Source organism: Elephas maximus, chromosome X, assembly GCF_024166365.1.
Source record: "Elephas maximus indicus isolate mEleMax1 chromosome X, mEleMax1 primary haplotype, whole genome shotgun sequence".
Taxonomy (NCBI): Eukaryota; Metazoa; Chordata; class Mammalia; order Proboscidea; family Elephantidae; genus Elephas; species Elephas maximus.
Window position 1 is genome coordinate 175,243,589 of NC_064846.1, and position 21,475 is coordinate 175,265,063.

Consider the following 21,475-nt stretch of genomic DNA (forward strand, 5'->3'; position numbering starts at 1 on the left):
GAGCCTTTTTTTTTTTTTTTTATTGTCATAGCCACTATGTAAATTCAGCTCATTGAGGGTCTTCCTCTTTTTTATCATTCTGAATCACACCACATTAGCAAATGAAACTCCCTAAAGCTTGATTCTATCAAGTCATTAAGGTAGACTACTTCGAGGAGGTTGGAAACCCTGGTGGCATAGTGGTTAAGAGCTACGGCTCCTAACCAAAAAGTTGGCAGTTCAAATCCACCAGGCCCTCCATGGGAACTCTATGGGGCAGTTCTACCCTGTCCTATAGGGTCGCTATAAGTCAGGATCGACTCAACGGCAACGGGTTTTATTTCGAGGAGGCAGCTCTTCCCCAGTCGTGTTTTAAGTGCCTTCCAACCTGAGGGGTTCATCTTCCAGCACTATTTATTCATAAGGTTTTCACTGGCTAATGCTTTTCAGAAGTAGACCACCGAATCCTTCTTCCTAGTCTGTCTTAGTCTGGAAGCTCAGCTGAAACTTGTCCACCATTGGCGACCCTGCTGGTGTTTGAATACCAGGGACATAGCTTCCAGCATCACAGCAAAGCACAAGCCCCCCCAGTACAACAAACTGACAGACACATGGGGGTGACTTCTAAATAACATGTATCAAAAAAAGAAATAGTAAAGAAATTAGAGTGCATTTTGAGCTGGATGAAAAGAAAAACATTATTTAAAAAAAAAAAACTTTAAATTTACTCACAAATGTATCATTTTCGTTTTTATTGATCTTTGTGCAGATCAGATTTTCATATTATATTAATTCCTCATTTTTGAAGAATTTTTTTTTAACATTTAACATTTCTTACAGGACAGTCTGACGGTGATAGTTCTTTGTCTGAGAAAGTCTTTATTTCACTATCTTTTATGATATTTCAGGGTTCCTGGGTGGAAAAACTGTTAATGCACTCAGGGGCTAAATGAAAGGCTGGAGGTTCTAGCTCACCCAGATACTCCTCAGAAGAAAGGCCTGGTGATCTGCTTAAAAAAAACAGCCATGAAAACGCTGTGGAAAGCAGTTCTACTCTGACACTCGTGGGTAAGAGTAGGTGGTAATTGGTTTTAACCTCTCATAGAGTTGGAGAAAGACATCATGCTTAGTAAAGTAGAGAGTCAGAGAAAAAGAGGAAGACCCTCAACAAGATGGATTGACACAGTGGCTGGAAAAATGGGCTCAAACATAGCAACAATTGTGAGGATGGCTCAGGATCGGGCAGTGTTTCATTCTATTGTACATAGGGTTGCTATGAGTTGGAATCCACTCGAAGGCACCTAACAACAACCGAGTTGTAAAGACTCAATGAGTTGATATATATATAAAGCCATTGATAACCTATTTGATGGAAAATGTCATAATGATCTTTAATTAATTTATTCCTGCATTAATCATGACCCTTAATCCCACCATCTGAATACCTTATCATCAATCCCATGGTTGTTTTCACTCTCTCTCCTAAGGCTAAAAGATCTTTGTATGAGGCCAACTCTTTAAGGCCTGCTCTGGTAGCCAGTTGCCCCAAGGTAAGGTGGTAGAGTAATTCACACACTTTCTCTATTTCAATGAGTTTGAGGTCAGTGGGCTGCCAGAAACACAATCATGCCTAATATCACGGAAAGACATTTACAAATCTGACGCAAAGTGCTAGAAGAGTTGGGAGGATTTTATAACTTAGGCCTGAAGGATGGAAAGACTAGACCAGCCTTCAAGAAGTCAAATGTCCTTTTTAACCCCTTTGTGAACCGATTAACTTCTGCTTTGAATTTTTCTTTGATATCACATGTTTTCATTAATGCTGAATCACTGTGTCTGAATTTTGGGTAGGTAGTAAAGTTTTTTTTTTTCTTTAGTATAGTTTTTTTTCTTGCCCCCTCCCACAAGCCTACTCTAAGTGTTCAGTAGTACATAGGAAGTACCACTAGTTATACCCCAGAGTCTCCAGTTAGGTCTATTTGTACATATGTGCAGCAAATAAAAAATTTCAAAATTTTTATTTTTCCTACCAAAAATTCAGACACTTCATGCAATATTCTGTAAAAACAGTAATTTCCAACACACACCCTTTTCTTCAGTTTTAAGCAGTCATAAAGGCCCCCGCCTTGGCAGCCCAGTGTCAGTGGTACAGCAGCTTCCCAATAAACCAGAGGAAGAAAAAGTACTTGGTCCCTAGAAGTACCCATAGCATGTTGTTGTTGTTGTTAGGTGCCATCGAGTCGGTTCCGCCTCATAGCGACCCTATGCACAACAGAACGAAACACTGCCTGGTCCTGCTCCATCCTTACAATCGTTGTTATGCTTGAGCTCATTGTTGCAGCCACTGTGTCAATCCACCTTGTTGAGGGTCTTCCTCTTTTCCACTGACCCTGTACTCTGCCAAGCATGATGTCCTTCTCCAGGGACTGATCCCCTGACAACATGTCCAAAGTATGTAAGACGCAGTCTCGCCATCCTTGCCTCTAAGGAGCATTCCGGCTGCACTTCTTCTAAGACAGATTTGTTCATTCTTTTGGCAGTCCATGGTATATTCAATATTCTTCTTCTGTCTTCCTTATTCATTGTCCAGCTTTCACATTCACATGATGCGGTTGAAAATACCATGGTTAGGGCCAGGCACACCTTAGTCTTCAAGGTGACATCTTTGCTCTTCAACACTGTAAAGAGGTCCTTTGCAGCAGTTTTACCCAATTCAATGCATCTTTTGATTTCTTGACTGCTGCTTCCATGGCTGTTGATTGTGGATCCAAGTAAAATGAAATCCTTGACAACTTCAATCTTTTCTCTGTTTATCATGATGTTGCTCATTGGTCCAGTTGTGAGCACTTTTGTTTTCTTTATGTTGAGGTGTAGTCCATACTAAAGGCTGTGGTCTTTGATCTTCATTAGTAAGTGCTTCAAGTCCTCTTCACTTTCAGCAAGCAAAGTTGTGTCATCTGCATAATGCAGGTTGTTAATGAGTCTTCCTCCAATCCTGATGCCCAGTTCTTCTTCATATAGTCCAGCTTCTCGGATTATTTGCTCAGCATATAGATTGAATAGGTATGGTGAAAGAATACAACCCTGACTCACACCTTTCCTGATTTTAAACCAATCAGGATGCCCTTGTTCTGTCCGAACAACTGCCTCTTGATCTATGTAAAGTTTCCTCATGAGCACAATTAAGTGTTCTGGAATTCCCATTCTTTGCAATATGTCCATAATTTGTTATGATCCACACAGTCAAATGCCTTTGCACAGTCAATAAAACACAGGTAAACATCCTTCTGGTATTCTCTGCTTTCAGCCAGGATCCATATGATATCAGCAATGATATCCCTGGTTCCACGTCTGCTTCTGAAACTGGCCTAAATTTCTGGCAGTTCCCTGTCGATATACTGCTGCAGCCATTTTTGAATGATCTTCAGCAAAATTTTGCTTGTGTGTGATATTAATGATATTGTTCTATAATTTCCACATTCGGTTGGATCACCTTTCTTGGGAATAGGCATAAATATGGATCTCTTCCAGTCAGTTGGCCAGGAAGCTGTCTTCCATATTTCTTGGCATAGGTGAGTGAGCACCTCCAGCGCTGCATCTGTTTGTTGAAACATCTCAGTTGGTATCCCATCAATTCATGGAGCCTTGATTTTCACCAATGCCTTCAGAGCAGCTTGGACTTCTTCCTTCAGTACCATCGGTTCCTGATCATATGCTACCTCTTGAAATGGTTGAGTATCAACTAATTCTTTTTGGTATAATGACTCTGTGTATTCCTTCCATCTTTTTTTGATGCTTCCTGCATCGTTTAATATTTTCCCTGCAGCATGAAAGGGTTAAAAAAAAAAAAACAGCAGAAGTAACCTGGAGGAACAAAAGGAGCAAGTTTTTCAAATCTGGCCCTCTGACTGCATGCGGGAGAGTTATTTCACCTCTCTGATCCCCAGCCGATTAATGTAGGTATAATAGAACCCTTAGGGGTTTTTATGATTGCTGAGAACTTACATGAAATGATTCTCACATATTTAGCAAATACACAGTTGTCTAATAAAATATGAGACATCCAGTTAAAGTTAAGTTTCAAACAAATAGAGAGTACATTTTGTTTTTTTCATTTGTGGTAAATAGGTTTGTAAGAAATTGCCATGTCAACACTCTTCACATCAGAGGAGAAATAACAACTTCATGGAGACACATCCTGGCGACCCTAGGCAACAGAACTTTCTTTCCTCTTCTGAAAATTCTTGAAAAACTGTCGCCCACTTTTTTTCTTTCTGAGTCTCATTATTTCTAATCCTCTAATAAATCTGTTTTTCTTTTGCATTAGATTCTAAAAATGTCAAAGGAAACGAAAAGCAAGATGAGGGTGCACCTGTGATATTCAAATCATGCCCGTGGAATGCTGGTGAAGATTTCCCCTTTAGAAATAATTACTTTACAAGGAAAGGCTCAAGGGTCCTCCACGTCTCCATCACAGAGAAAAACATACATTTAATAAAGGGGGCCTGGAGGAAGCTTCTGGCACTATAATTAACTTTCAAGTATTTTGCTTGAATTTTTTGACTCATTAAGCCCTATTTTGTATTCAATCTATCCTGTAATCAATATTTCACAATGTTCTTTTTTTTTTTTTTTTTGGTGACGTATAGCGAAGCAACACTGTGTTATTATTATATTTTAAATCCACATGGTATAAATTAACACTTCCATGTGTATTATAAAATTGAAAGTCTGGAGTTTGGTTGGAAAACAATTAAGACAGAAGATTCTACTAAGTGTGGGCTGATCACTTTTGGGGTATAAAAAAGGAGCAAGTAAAAGAAATATTCCTGATTTCATTGGGGCAGAAAAGAAAAGCAACAAGGTGATTTGAGAGAGTCGCATATCCATGTTTGTCTGTGACTTAACCTGTAGGCTCAGTATGGTCTGTTCTGTGATAAATTGGTGAGATTCCAGTTGACATCAAGTTGATTCCGACTCATGGTGACCCCATGTGTGTCAGAGTAGAACTGTGCCCTGTAAGATTTCAATGGCTACCCAGTGTTCATGGCCCCCAGACCTTCTGTTGGGCCAGGACAGGAACCATTCCCGAAGCCAACTCTTCTGACATGGATTGGACTGGACAATGGGATGGACAGGGATGCTGGTGAGGAGTGAGCTTCTTGGGTCAGGTGGACACTTGAGACTATGTTGGCATCTCCTGCCTGGAGGGGAGATGAGAGGGTGGAGGGGGTTAGAAGCTGGTGAAATGGACAGAAAAAGAGAGAGCGGAGGGAGAGAGCGGGCTGCCTCATTAGGGGGAGAGTCATTGGGAGTGAGTAGCAAGGTGTATATGGGTTTTTGTGTGAGAGACTGACTTGATTTGTAAACTTTCACTTAAAGCACAATAAAAATTATTTAAAAAAAAGATTTCAATGGCTGTTTTTCAGAAGCAGACCACCAGGCCTTTCTTCTGAAGGACCGAGGGGTGGACACAAACTTCCCACCTTAGAGTTAGTAGCTAAGCTGACTCCACGGCTAAGTTGAAGTTAAATATTAGTCTTTGCCCCTTGTATATTTCTGTGATCACTTTTCACCTTCTTTTGCACTGAATTTTTCATGGCTGACTCTTCTGTACATAAACTCTGATAGTTTTTAGTCTTTTTATTTGTAACTGCCATATAATTCACAGATTTATAAAATCTAGCTGATTGAGCAATAATGATAAAAGCTACAGGTATTATGAACATGAGGCCAGAATCTAGGTTGTCCTCTACTCTCCCACCCTATTTCTTGCCTCTTGGTATTCATGCACTTGTGCGCCCCCCTCCCCTTGAATGTCGGCTGGAATGCACAGAACATGGCTTCATCAGAAAAGAACAGCACAAGAAAATTATAACTCAAAAAAAAGAAAAAAACTGACTTGCTGGTCTCGCAGAGACCGGAGAAACCCCTACAGTATGGCCCCCAGATACCCCTTCAGCTCACTAATGAGGTCACTCCTGAGGTTCACCCTTCAGCCAAAGATTAGACATGCCCATAAAACAAAATGAGACTAAAGAGTCACATCAGCCCTGGGTCAAGGACGAGAAGGCAGGAGGGGACAGAAAGCTATCCCTTTTAGCTCAGTAATGAAGTCGTTCTAAGATACTCTACTGGTCTCACCCCTCCGGGAGCAAGGAAGAATGAAGAAAACTAAAGATATAAGGGAAAGATTAGTCCAAAGGACTAACGGACCACGACTACCACGGCCTCCACCAGGCTGAGTGGAGCACAACTAGATGGTGCTCGGCTACCATCACTGAGTGCTCTGACAGGGATCACAGTAGAGGGTCCTGGACAGAGCTGGAGAAAAATGTAGAACAAAATTCTAACTCAAAAAGAAAGACCAGACTTACTGGCCTGACAGAGACTGAAGAAACTCCAAGAGTATGCCCCCCAGACATGCTTTTAGCTCAGTGATGAAGTCACTGCTGAGGTTCACACTTTGGCCAAAGATCAGACAGGCCCATAAAACAAAACGAGACTAAAGGGGCACACGAGCCCAGGGGCAAGGACTAGAAGGCAGGAGGGGACAGGAAAGCTGGTAATAGGGAACTCAAGATTGAGAAGGGAGAGTGTTGACATGTTGTGGGGTTGGCAACCGATGTCACAAAGCAATATGTGTATTTTTAACTGTGTAATGAGAAACTAATTTTGTTCTGTAAACTTTCATCTAAAGTTAAAAAAAAAAAAAAGGCAATTCTCAGGTTAAAAAAAAAAAAGGAATTGCACAGAACAGAATACATAACGTCCGTCACTTTGTTGTATCGTGGTTGTCTGTGTGTTGCTGTGAAGTTATAAGCTATGCCACAGGTGTTTCAAATACTAGCAGAGTCACCCATGGTGGACAGCTTTCAGCAGAGCTTCCAGACTAAGGCAAACTAGGAAGAAAGACCTGGGGATCCACTTCAAAAAAATCAGCCAATGAAAACCCTATGGAACACAGCAGAGTATTGTCTGTTGTAGTGCTGGAAGCTCTGCCACTGGTATTTCAAATAACGGTAGGGTTACCCATGGTGGACAGGTTTCATCAAAGCTTCCAGACTAAGACAGACTAGGAAGAAAAGCCTGGAGATCTACTTCTGAGAATTAGCCAATAACAATCCTATGGATCACAACAAATATTGCCCAAGAGAGTGATAGAAGATGAGCCCGAACACACCAACAATCAAGAAGATGGCGCAGGACTGTGCAAGATTTCATTCTGTTATACGTAAGGTAACCATGAGTTGGAGTTGACTCAATTACATCCAACAACAATATTATGTATTCTTAGTTTTCTACAATGCTTTTTAAGCTATGCCACTAAAATTTCAAATACCAGCAGGGTCACTCATGGTGGACAGATTTCAGCTGAGTGTCCAGACTAAGACTAGCAAGAAAGGCCTGGTGAAACTTCTGAAAATCAGCCAATGAAAACCCTATGGATCACAACAGAACATTGTCCTACTGACTTGCTTGGGACACGTCATCAGGAAAGTTCAATCGCTGGAGGAGGGCATTATGTTTGGTGAAGTAGAAGGCCAGCAAGGGTGAGGGAGATCCTCCATGAGATGAATTGGCACAATAGATGAAATGATGACTTGGCATACCAAGGATCATGAAGATGGCCCCAGACTGGGCAGTGTTTTGTTCTGTCGTATACAAGGTAGCCGTGAGTCAGACCTGACTCTAAGACAGCTATCTACTTATCTACCTATTGAAGGGTAACCATTAAGATGGCATGAAAAAAATGGAATTCCTACATTTATAACACATTCCAAAATATTTTCCATACAAGTGATTTTGACTAAATAAAGGTTGTATGAAAACAGATGGGGCGATATCAGCAATTAGTGAATATTAGAACTTCTAGACAAGTGAGACACACAATGACTGCCAATATTTATTGATGATTGCCAGTATTTTATTGATGATTGCCAGTATTTATTGTGAACTTACTGAGCTCTACTCATCCTTCTGAGTATTTGACTTGCATAATCCCATTTACTTCTCACAACTGGCGAAGGAGTTTCCCTTAGAATAAAACCGAGATTATAGTTGAGGAAACAGGTCCAAGAGGGATGAACTGGTTATCCAACCCCCATGTGGAATGAGTGTTGGAGCAAGGGTCAGACAGCTGAGAGTATCCCTGCTCGGAAGTTTATGAGGACTTGTAACAGAGCTGGGAAGAAAACGTCCAAGATGTACAAGTGATTCAATGTACTGTCGATATAAGTAAGAGATGGCTGTATTAAATAAACAGCAGATCCTTGATGGAGTCCCTGGGTGGTACCAGCAGGGAATATGCTCAGTCGCTAACCAAAATGTCGGAGGTTTGAGTCCACCCAGCAGTGCCTCGGAAGAAAGAACTGGAGATTGATTCCTGAAAAACCATTCACTGAAAACTCCATGGAGCACAGTTGTACTCTGGTCAGAGTCTCCTCCACAGCAGCTGGGTGGTGGGAATGGTTACCATGTTTGGCTGCTCATCAAAAGGTTGGAGGTTCAAGTCCACCCGGAGATGCCTTGGAAGAAAGGCCTGGTGACCAACTTCTGGAAAAATCAGCCATTGAAAACCCTGTGGAGCATAGTCCTACTGTGACACACATGGGGTCACCATGAGTTGGAGTCAACTTGGCAGTAGCTGGTTTTACAGTCCCTGGGTGGTGCAAAAGTGAATAAGCTCAGCTGCTGACTGAAAGTTTGGAGGTTCAAGTCCACCCAGAGGTGCCTTGGAAGAAAGGCCTGGTGATTGACTTTTGAAAAATCAGCCATTGAAAACCCTGTGGAGCACAGTTGTATTCTGACTCACGTCAAAGACACCGTGAGTCGGCGTCAACTCAAAGGCAACCGGTACTGAGGTTACTCGGTTTATTTGTTTTGGAGAATGAGTGTGTCAAGGTCCTGATGCTCACATCTCTATAGGGGCTGTTCTTGTGAGGCTGTGCTTATGACAAGAAAGACACTGAAGGGCAGGATGGAATATCCAGACGACTGGCAGGGACAGTGCTTCCAATCAGCTTTCAGCTATTCATACTCATGATGAGTTAAATTTAAGTAGAGTTGGAATCTCACTTTTGGTAGTTAGTTACCGATGTTACGTGATGTTGAGTCAGCTCCCGACTCATGATGACCCCAAGCACAATGAAACAAAACACAGCCTGGTCCTCCCATCCCTATGTTCGGCCGCAGGTTGGACCATGTGATCCAGAGGGTTTTCACTGGCCAGTTTTCAGAAATTGCTAGCGAGATCTTTCTTCCTAGTCCATCTTAGTCTGGAAGCTCTGTTGAAGCCTGTTTGGCATCTCAGCAACGCAGAAGCCTCCGCTGACAGATGGGTGGTGGCTGCACGGGAGATGTATTGGCTGGGACTCGAACCCGGGTCTCCTACACGAAAGATGAGAATTCTACCACTGAACCATCAATGCCCTCACCCTGTTTAAATCCAGGGCAGCTCTACAAAGGGACATGTTGGATCCCACCCAAAAAACAATAACCATAACAACAACAACAAAAAAAAGCAAGTCAGCAAAAGAAAACAAACAGGAAAAAAAAGCAAAATAAAGGCAACAGAATGAAGTCCCAAGCCCCATGGGGAAGTTCAGCACTTGATTTATGAGGATGTGAATTTCAAAGGACCATCAGGATGACGTAAAATTGAAAGCTTGGCCCAAGGTGAGGGGAAAAACCCGTCTCTCCTTGTCATCAGTCTTTCTACTGTACATGGCACGATGATAAAGCAAACCAAACCAAGGTAAATGGCTATTAGCCAGAAATTCACATCCAGCACAGAAGGGAAATTAATAAGGTCCACTTTTCAAGGAAAAGCTGCCTCATCTTTATCAATCAGAACACATTTCCCCTGCCCCAGGCACTGAAGGGAAACAAGGAAAAAAAAAAATTTTTTTAAATGTTGACTTTGAAAGTCTAAGACAAGTTCAGACTGGAAAAATGTAAATATGGGACCTTCCTTTTGAATATTTATCGTTGCATATTCTTTATTATTTAGAGCTTCAATCGCTAGAAATGGAAGTTTCATAAGTGCCTTACAGAGTCTTTGCCCTGGACACTTCTAAGGTTCAAATCAGGAGGAAAATTATCCCCATTCAAATGGAAATAAATCAACAGAATGGGACTCAAAGGTTTCTGTCAGCTATAGGGGCCAGGGTTCCCATTCTAATGCACGAAAATGAAGAACCTTGAACAATTGAATTTACTCAAGGTGCTCAATCTAGGGGCATCTATCAACCCAGCCCCTTGGAAACCCAACTCCTTAACAGACCAAGTAAAATGGGTGCAGACTCTGAGAACTGTCACACTAAAATTATTTCGGGTCTGACTCACCAGGTAGCAGTGTAAGGACGTTTGATTCTTTTCCAGGTTTATTATGTCTTATTCATTTGGCTAGCCCTGGTTTTGACGAGCCGCCATCTGCACAGCGGTAAGTTTTTCTGGTTTTCTAACGTGCATTCTCGCTTGCTACCAGATGTTAAAATGAAGTATTCAATCCTTCAGGTTTTGCAAATTCACACATTGATTTCCGTGGGCAGATTTGTCATTGCTTTGCTACCCTTGGCAAATATCACTGCCAAGCCTTGGTGTATAATCCAATTATTTTAAGAAGCAGAACTTACTCCAAAACCGAAACCAAATCCATTGCCACCGAGCTGATTCTGACTCACAGCGATCCTATAGGGCAGAGCAGAACTGCCCCTTAGGGTTTCCAAGGCTGTAATTCTTACGGAAGCTGACTGCCACATCTGCTGAGTTTGGACTGTGGACCTTTCAGTTAGCAGCCAAGTGGCTTAACCACTGCACCACCAGGGCTCCTTCCAACTGATTCATATGAACCTATTTACCACAGACAGGATAAATATCCTGCAGATGGATACTTTGAAAATGTGGATCAATAATTCGGGATAATATTCAGTCATGCGTTTCATTAATGCCTAGTTTTTATTGATGTGGCATTTATTATTGTCTAGTTTGCCTTCCAGCAATTGATATCAAGCATCCTCTTGGTTTTGAAATAAAATATACAACTCTTTACAAATGTTAAGGCCACAAATTCCTTGACAAGTCGCACTAGCAGGTATGTGTCTAGGATTGCATTCAAAACCTCCGTGTTTAAGTTATGAGAAAAAAATGGAATAATCAAGAAGGTAAGTGGATTTCTTAACGTTATGAATTAAAGGGATATAATGTCAAATCCAGTAATTATATTTCCTGGGAAATTAATATGATGCTTTTAGGTAATGAAGTCCCTGGGTGGTACAAATAGTTTAGCACTTGGCTACTCACCGAAAGGTTGAAGGCTCCAGTCCACCCCAAGGTGCCATGGAATAAAGGTCTGGCAATCTACTTCTGAACTATCACAGCCATTGAAAATGGAGCATAGTTCTACTCTGACACACATGGGGCCGCCATGAGTTGGAGCTGACTTCATGGCAACTCGTGATAATTTTAACTAGAACCCTGTGTTAAATGTCTTGCAAGGTATGGTCCTTGTTTTATGAGTCTGAGTTGTCTTAAAATAAAAATATTTAAATTTAACCTGGGTGGCACAGTGGTTAAGCATTTGGCTACTATCCAAAAGGTTGGCAGTTCCAATACACCAGCCGCTCCTTGGAAACCCCACGAGACAGTTCTACTCTGTCCTATAGGATAGGTACAAGTTGGAGTCGACTTGATGGCAACTGGTTTTGTGGTCTGGTGGTGCAGTGGTTAAGAGCTTCACTGCTAACCAAAAGGTCTGCTGTTCAAATCCACCAGGTGCTCCTTGGAAACCCTGTAGGGTAGTTCTACTCTGTCCTATAGGGTTGATACAATTGAGGATCCACTCGACAGTAACGGGTTTTTTAAAATAAATTCTAGTTGTAATTACACCAAGCCCTGGGCTTTGTTTTTGTTTTTTATTAATAAAAATGATAGTGCAATTGATTCTAGGCACACATATATAATTGTGTGTATATACTTCCAACATAGGAGCCCCTGAGTATGTCAACAGGTTAACTGCTCAGCTACTAGCCGAAAGGTTGGAGGTTTGAGTCCACCCAGAGGCACCTTGGAAGAAATACCTGGCGATCTGTTTTGGAAAACTCAGCCATTGAAAATCCTACAGAGCACAGTTTTACTCTGACATACATGGCGTTGCCATGAGTTGGAGTCAACACAACAGCAACCTTTTTTTTCTTTCTTATATGTCTGTTTGTATATCTGAACAGTCCTGGTGGTGTATCGGTTAAGTGCTTGACAGCTAACTGAAAGGAGAAAACCTGAGAATCTGCTGCAGTAAAGACTACAGCCTTGGAAACCCCACGGGGCAGTTCTGCTCTGTCCTATAGGGTCCACTATGAGTTGGAATCAATCTTGACAGCAATGGGTTTTGGGTTTTGGTACATGCATACGTGCATATGTGTGTATACACACACACAGGTATTTCTGAAAAAGCACCACAGACAAAGCAAATCCAGTGTTTTGTCGTATTAGAGGACATTTAAAAGTAACGGATTCAGAGCCACTCACTGTAATCTAATCGCCAATGTTCTATTCTCCCCAGTCCTTGGGTTACTAACGCTCAGAACTGAAATAACCTCCGCTTCAAATGGATCCTTTCAGAAGTAGGTCTATAGTTGATGGAATAATATCCTTTCTTTTTTTAAGTATATATTTGCATTTCTAATTTGCTGAGCATTCTAGCTCAAGGTCAATATTTACTGATAATCATTATGATTTGATTTGACTTTTGTTGCTTTATTTCTAGCCATGCAAAATGGAGAAGACAATCTCTTGATTTTTTTGCGTGGGCTCCTCATAAGCCTTAGAAGCAAAGGCACCGGTTTCATAATTAATCCCTAACTAGATGCCTTCAAGTTGATGCCAACTCATGGTGACCCCATGTGTGTCAGAGTAGAACTGTACTCCACGGGATTTTCAATGGCTGATTTTTTGGGAGGGGAATTAGATAGCCAGGCCTTTCTTCAGATGTGCCTCTGGGTGGACACGAACCTTCAACCTTACAGTTAGGGTTAACCCTTTGCACCACCTAAGGACTCCCATCAAACCTTAGTACCACACACACACACACACACACACACACCCAAAAATGCCAATAGGTATATGTGTCATTACTTTTATTCTAGGATTTTCTAACAAACAAATCATTGGTTTACCCTCTGAGTAAACAACCTAACTCTGCTTCAAAATTCAGTAACGGCTGAGAATACGAATTTAGAAAACACCACTTAGTCTCACCTCATTTGTTTTGTTCTAATTTCCTTACATGGATGCCAAGAGGATACTTCAGAGTTTGTCTACGTTAGTGGAATTTGTAAGCACTGATATTTGCAAAATATTTAACTTAAGAAGGAATGGTAAACTCGCAAACAGAGATTTGCATTTTCATTACAAAATGCACTTCTTATCTTTCCCTGATTATGCACTTTTATCTCACAACACAACCCTTTGAGTGAGCTGTTCCCTCTTCTGGAAACATCCTTCCTTCTCTTGGCTATAAAGTTAATTTGGACTTGTCCTTTCTGATGGAGCCTGTAATTTCACTTCCTTAATGAAGCCTCTCAATGCCCTTTAGTAAACTTACTCCCACTTCCAAATATATAGCAAAGTATGCCATTGAAAACAGTGGACACATTTTTTATGGTGTTAAATCTCTGTGTAAAAAAACATTTGCTATTTCAATGTTTTGACATAGATAATCCAGTGACATTAATTATGCTAATCGTATCGTTCAACCATCACCATTATCTATTCCCAAATTTTTCCATCACCATTCATAGTAACTCAATGACCCTAAGCAATGACTCTCTTTCTCCCTTTCTCCTGCCCTTGGCGACCACTAAAGAACTCTGGTCTCTATGCATCGGCCTATTCTAAAGATTTTACATAAGTGGGAATCTCATAAAAATATGTGCCCTGTCTACTTGGAAACCCTGGTGGTGTAGCAGTTAACCAAAAGGTTAGCAGTTCGAATCCACCAGGCGCTCCCTGGAAACCCTATGGGGCAGTTCTACTCTGTCCTGTAGGGTCTCTATGATTCGGAATCAACTTGATGGCAAAAGATTTGTTTTATCTTCTTTTATACAAACCATACCTTCATCTACACTGAGACCAGAAGAACTAGATGGTGCCTGGCTTCCACTACCGACCGATCAGGGACACAATAGATGAATCCTGATAAAATGGGAAAAAATACAGAACAGAACTCAAATTCTTAAAAAATCCTGACTTACTGGACCACTTGAGAGTAGAGGACTCCCGAGACTAGTACCCTGAGATGTTCTTCATACCTTGAACTGAAACTACCCCCGAGGTCATCTTGTAGCTAAATAACAAACTGGCTCTAAAAATAATGAATATCACTCATAAGTACTATGTGGTTTTAGAAAATCATCTATGTGAGACCAAACAGTCAACAATTACTTTAAAGCAAAGACAAGAAGGTAAGGGGGCAGGGAAACTAGATTAATGGAAACAGAACAACCAGAAGGGAAATTACGAAATTGTTCACGCATTGTAAAGAATGTAACTAATGCCACTGAACAACTTGTGTAGAAATTCTTGAAAGGGAACCTAAACTACTGTGTAAACCTTCACCAAAAACACAATAAAATATTATTTAAAAAAATAATGGATAGTAGGTATTCAACCAGCAGTTTCTGCCATAATCTCTCATAATTAGTACTAAATTTGAGGTATTTGTATCCTTTCTTGCTCCTGTAGAAAATGGAGGTTGTAATGGCAGACAAGGCGTCCTTTATTATAAAATATATCATACTTTCAAAACCATTTATGCGACATATATGTAAAGGTTAAGAAAAAATTCAGTGTCTCATCTAATAAAAGATGTCATTAAGTGAGGCTCAGTGATTAAGACCTTGGCTGCTAATCAAAAAGATGGGCAGTTAGAATCCACCAGCTGCTCCTTGGAAACCCTATGGGGCAGTTCTGCTCTGTCCTATGGGGTTGATATGAGTCAGAATCCACTCAATGGCAACAGGTTGGTTTGGTAAAGAAAAGAAAAGAAAAGAAAAGAAAAAAATTGATAATGCCAATTAAACTGACACAATGATTTCTTGTAAAAAAAAAATGCATCTATCGGTCTTTTTGTGTCTGACTTATTTCACTCAGCACAATGTTTTCAAGATTCCTGCATATAGTGGGATGCATCAGGACTTCATTTCTCTTTATGATTAATTATCCATTCCATGGATAGACCACATCGTGTTTGTCCATTCGTCTATTGATGGACCCCTTGGGTTGTTGCTACCTGTTGTGAACAGTGCCGCTGCGAACACTGGCCTTTAAGTACACATGTTGATCATTCTTTTGGGCATAAATGTTCTCTTTGAGACTAAGTGGTCTTCTGAGTCTTTCCTTTGGAGAGGGAAGAAGGGAAAAAAACAAATAGAACCAGTTCACGACACCTACCGCCATTCCATGGGTTAGAAGGGAGAAGAGCTGACAGTTGGTCAATCTGCCAAGGATTGGTTACAAACACAAAACAAGTGATTGGAAGCCGGTGATGGAAATGGATGAGTAGGCTTGACATGTTTATAAGGGAAGACAAAGATACTTTGTGAAAGACTAGAGAAGGGGCTGATTCAGGAAGGACATCAGCTACTATTTTTCCTTCACTCTCTGACTGAATGATGGCACCCTTCAATGTGGCAGAGAGTGTAGGAATGCTGTCAAATTCCCTGCAGAAGAAGAAAAGTTAAATTATGAAGAGATGGGTGTTCAGGTGCCTTCAGTTTATCCATGTGGAGATGGGGACCAATTTTAAGAAAAAATCGTGTATGAGAGAACCAGGTTTGAATGTCTTCAGCGTAGAAATACCCATCAAAGTCATAGGCATGAAAGGGTTTGTCCTGAGAAAACATGTATCTGATTTAAAAATTCTAGTTGTCATTAAGTAGATTCTAATTCATGGCAACCCCATGTGTGCCAGAGTGCAACAGCACTTCATAAGACTTTCAATGACTGATTTTTAGGAAGTAGATCTCCACGGCTTTCTTCCAACATGCCTCTGGGTAGATTTGAACTGCTGACCTTTTGATTAGGAGCCGAGCACATTAACCGTTCGCACAGGATAAGGTTGAATCCCAGCATACGCTGGCAACTAAGAACAAGGCAGAGGAACAGGAGGTACGAATGAAACAGGAAGCGACAGAAGTAGGGGGTAAAACAGGAGACTAATGTTAAGAAACTTGTAAGGAAAGAGGAGATTTCAAGTAACAGGGAGCGGTCAATGGAGGAAGGTTCTATAGAAAGATCAAGAAATGAAAGGAGAGAAAAGAGCTGTATAGGTTTTTAAAGTCACCAGTAACCCACTTTAAAAGAGATTCAGTAGACTCTGTGCCTTGGAAGGGAAGGAACCCTAGTAACACAAATGTTTAAGCGTTTGACTGCTAACTGAAAGGTTGATGGTTCAAACTCACCCAATGGCTCCAAGGGAGAAAGACATGGTGATTTGCTTCCATAAATAGGAAACCCTATGGGGCAGTTCTACTCTGTCCTATAGGGTCACTCTGAGTCAGAATTGACTCAACGGCAAAGAAATTCTTTTTTCTTTTTTGTTTTAACCCTGGTCTTAAGAAGCCCTGGTGGTGCAATGGTTAAGCACTGGGCTGTTAACTGAAAGGTTCAGTTCGAGCCTCCCAGTGGCTCCGTGCAAGAAAGACCTGGTGATCTTACTTCTGTTAAGATTACAGCCTAGGAAACCCTATGGGATAGTTCTACTCTGTAACACATGGGGTCGCCGTGAGTTGGGGGCTGACTTGGTGACAACTAACAGCAACAACAACAAAGTATCAGGAGCTTCTGTAGTTGTTCCTTTGGGAATATAGATATTGCACTTCGTTACTTTCAAAAATTATGAGTTTGGCTAATCACATAACGTTTAGTTCCAAGCATACAAATCATATCCTGGATTAACAAAGTGATTTTTACACCTTTCTCATGTCTAATTTTCTTAGAGCAAAAAAAAAAACACTCAAGATTCAGATATCTTGCATCTAATTTCTTGACCACTTGTTCTGATAGCAGCCTCGTTTCTTACCAGATTACTCAATTCCTTTTAGAGAGTGCATGTATTTGTTTCCTTCTTTGGAGAACACAGAAGCAAGTAATTTACCTATGGCATTTGTTTCTTTCTCAAGATTCTGAAGGACTTTGGTCAGCTCTTGGTGCCCTCCTGCTCTTGTTCTCACTCTGAGTGTAACTTTCTGTCTGTTTCTCCACCAAAAAAAATTTAAAAAAAAGGAAAAGGTTGCCAACAACTGGTCTCCAACTCATGGCGAACCCAAGCATGTCAGAGTAAAACTGTGCTCCATAGGGTTTTCAATGGCCAATTTTTCTGGTAGTAGATCATCAGGTCTTTCTTCTAGGCTCCTCTGGGTGGACTTGAACCTCTAATCCTCCAGTAGGCAGCCAACCACATTAAGCTTTTGCACCACCCAGGGGCTCCATATTTCTCTGTTGACTATATACACTCTATTTTTGAATCTGCAGAAGCATTGCTTATTATAAAAATTAATTTTTATTACTGTTGATTTGCACATCTCAGCAATAATATGGTTTCAAGATGGCAGCATTGACTCTCAAAAAAGAAACACCAATTAATTTTAAGAAGTATGCCCCAGAAACTGACACCGAAGTTGAACCCATGTTCCTGGTAAGAATTTTACTCTACAGTTTAAGACGAGTGTCTCGGCGGTCTCCAGATTTCAAATCCGGTATGCTACAAGGGGAAACCCTGGTGGCATAGTGGTTAAGTGCTATGGCTGCTAAGCAAAATGTCAACAGTTTGAATCCACTAGGCGCTCCTTGGAAACTCTATGGGGCAGTTCTACTCTGTCCTATAGGGTTGCTATGAGTCAGAATCGACTTGATGGCAACGGTTTTTTTTTTTTTATGCTAGGACTCCTCGGGTAGTACAAAAGGTTAAGAATGCAACTATTAGCTGAAAGTTTGGTGGTTTGAACCCACCCTGAGGCACCAGGGTAGAAAGTCCTGGCAATTTACTTCCTTTACTGAAAATCCTTTAGAACTCATTTCTACTCTGCAAACATGGGGTTGCCACAAGTGGGAATTGAGTCCATGGCTACTAACTACAGCATATCCCAAAGTGGTGTTCATCTAAACTTGGTTCCATAACAGTGACATCCTTTCTTTTTTTTCCTTTGTCTGCGTATATTAAGAAGGTCAAACCAGATCAAAAACATCTCTGATGGCAATTTAGTCCCTAGTCTCAAATTCTTTCAACACAACACAGTCTACAAAGCCTTGGATCAAACCCAGCCTGCTCACTGTAACTGGGTGCCTAATGGAAACCCATTGACCCTGGGCAGCTTCTGATCTCAGCAAATGCATCTTTCTCCCTCTGCCAACATGCCCGTCTTTATTCACTTCCATCCCGAGTCAATAGAAGCAGAGCCAGCATGAGCAGAATATCAATGCAAACTCATTCCACAAAGATGTCTCTGTGCATAACGGAAGCATGACATACACCCTCTTCTTTCCCTTGGGGCTGGGCTGAGTCTCCAACAATTACCTGGTCTTTGTGTTACCGACAGGAGTCGGTAGAAGTCAGAGGACTTTAGCTTGGACTTCCCCCTCTGCCACCCACCCCCATTAATTCATTCCACAAATATTATTCTTCCAAAAAACCAAACCCATTGCCGTTGAGTCTGTTCCAACTCATAGCAACCCTATAGGACAGAGTAGAACTGCCCTATAGGGTTTCCAAGGAACAGTTGGTGAATTCTAACTGCCAACCTTTTGGTTAGCAGATGAGCTCTTAACCACTGTGCCACCAGGGCTTCTCATATTATTCTTATTGTACTAAACATATATATATATAAAACAAAACTTTCCCCTCTTCAACAATTTTTACATGTAAAATTCAGTGACATTGATGATGTTCTTTGCACTGTGCAACCATTGTTGTTGTTGTTGTGTGCCATGGAGTCGATTCCAACTCCTAGTCACCCTATATGACAGAGTAGAGCTGACTCATATGATTTTCTCAGCTTTAAGGGAGCAAATCACCAGGTCTTTTCTCCCACAGAGAGACTGGTGGGTTCGAACCACCCATCTTTCAGTTATTAGCTGAGCGCCTAACCGTTGTGCCACCAGGGCTCTATTATCCCTCTCCTTTTCCAAATTATTTCACCACCCTTAACAGAAGCTCAGTGCTTCCTAAGCAATGATCCCCCCTTTTCCACTCTCTCCTACCTCTGGTCTTTGTGAAATATTTGCAGAAAGTCTACTGCTTGGTCCAAGCAAGCAAGAGAATTACCCAGAGTAGAGTTAACAGCACTTATTGACAGATTAGAAGTGATTGATGAAGGGGGCCAATGAAAACAGTGCTGTGCCCTAAATTGTTGGTTTGAGTAATTAAGTGGACAACGGTGTCTTTTACTGACATTGGAACCCTTGGTCTGTGCAAACGATGAAGGTGTTGGACTGCTAACTGAAAGGCTGGCAGATCAAGTCCACGAGGGTTCAGGAAGACCTGAGAGGCAGACAGGAAAGGAGAAACAGGAACACAGAGAAATAAGCAAAGCCCTGTAGCTGTTTCTTGCCTTGTGAAGCTTTTCGAAATCCTGGTGTTCTTGTGTATAAATCATTGTGGCCACCCATGGAACAGGAAAGAGTAGATAAAATCAGGAATCCTATCCAAGAGGGGTTAACAGCAGACCCCAACCCACACATTCACACTCACACACGTACAAATAGAGACACATAGGACCATGTTGTTGTTGTTGTTAGTTGCCCTTGAGTCTCCTCTTACTCATGGTGACCCCAAGTACAACAGAAAGAAACTTTGCCTGGTATGGTACCATCTTCATGATCATTGGTATGGTTGAGTCCATCCTTGTGGCCACTGTGTATTTTGAGTGTCTTCCAATCTAGGGGGCTCATCTTCCAACACTACACTGGACAATGCTCTGTTGTTATCCATGAGGTTTTCATTGGCTGATTTTCAAAAGTAGATCACTAGGTCTTTCTTCCTGGCCTGCCTTAGTCTGGAAGTGTCAATGAAACCTGTCCATCATGGATGACCCTACTGGTATTTGAAATAATATTTCAAATAAAATTTGAAATACCAGTGGTATAGCCTCCAGCACCACAGCAACATGCAAGCCACCAGAGGAGGACAAATTGGTGGGCAAAGCAGCATACCTGAACCAAGAGGCTGAACTAGAAATAACCCCCTCACTCCTAGTACAAGGGTGCTAAGTCTATTTGATGGGAAAAAAGAGTCTCTTCAATAAATAGTGTTAGGAAAACCAGATTCCAACAGGCAGAAAAATGAAACAGAACCCATGCTTCACACCATACACAAAAACACATTCAAAATGGATTAGAGACTTAAATGTGCAAATTAAAACCATAAAATTCTTAGAAGAAAAAGCAGGGGCAATGCTCTCAGGCCTAGCTCTTAACAATGGATTATCTAATATAAGAATAAAAGCACATACAGCAAAAGACTAAATAAATCCATGGGACCTCATAAAAATTAACAACTGTTGTTCATCAAAAGACTTTACCAAAAAAGTAAGAAGACAAGCTACTGACTGGGAGAATATTTTTGAAATCCATGTATCTGACAAGAAGTTAGTAACCAAAACATATGAACAATTTCAACAACTTAACAACAAAAAGACAAATAACTCAATCCTAAAATGGGCAAAGTGCTTGAATATACATTTCTCCAAATAGGACATTCAAATGGCCACCAAACATGTGAAAAATGCTCAGAGTCATTAGCCATTAAAAAAAAAAACAAAACAAAAACCCAAACCCATTGCTATTGAGTGAAATCCTACTCCATCGGAGAGATGCAAAGCAAAACCACAACAACATACCATTTCACTCCCATTAGGACGGCTAACATAAAAAAACAGAAAACAAAATGTTGGCAAGGGTGTGGAGAAATTGGAACACTTACCCATTGCTGGTAGAAATGCAAAATGGTAGAGCCATTGTGGAAAATAGTGTGGCAGTTCCTCAAAAAACTAAAAATAGAACTTTCATATGACCCAGCAATTCCATCCTAGGTATATACCCAAAAGACTCAAAAGCAGAGACTCAAACAGAGATTTGTACACCCAAAGTTCATTGCGGCACTATTCACAACAGCCAAAAGGTGGAAACAACCTCAGTGCCCATCAACAAATGAATGGATAAATAAAATGTGGTACATACATACAATGGAACACTACTAAGTCAGTAGGAGAAATGAAGTCTTGATACATGCTACGGTATGGATGGAGCTGGAAGATATTATGCTGAGTGAAATAAGTCAGTCATAAAAGGACAAATATTGTTTCACCTCACTTATGTAAAACAAACAAACAAGAAAAGCATGTATAGAGAATAAAGTTTATTAGTGGTTACCACAGGTGGGAGGGAGGGGGAAAGACAGGTTAATAATGGTGATGGAAATATCTTGTTCTTTAAGTGTTGG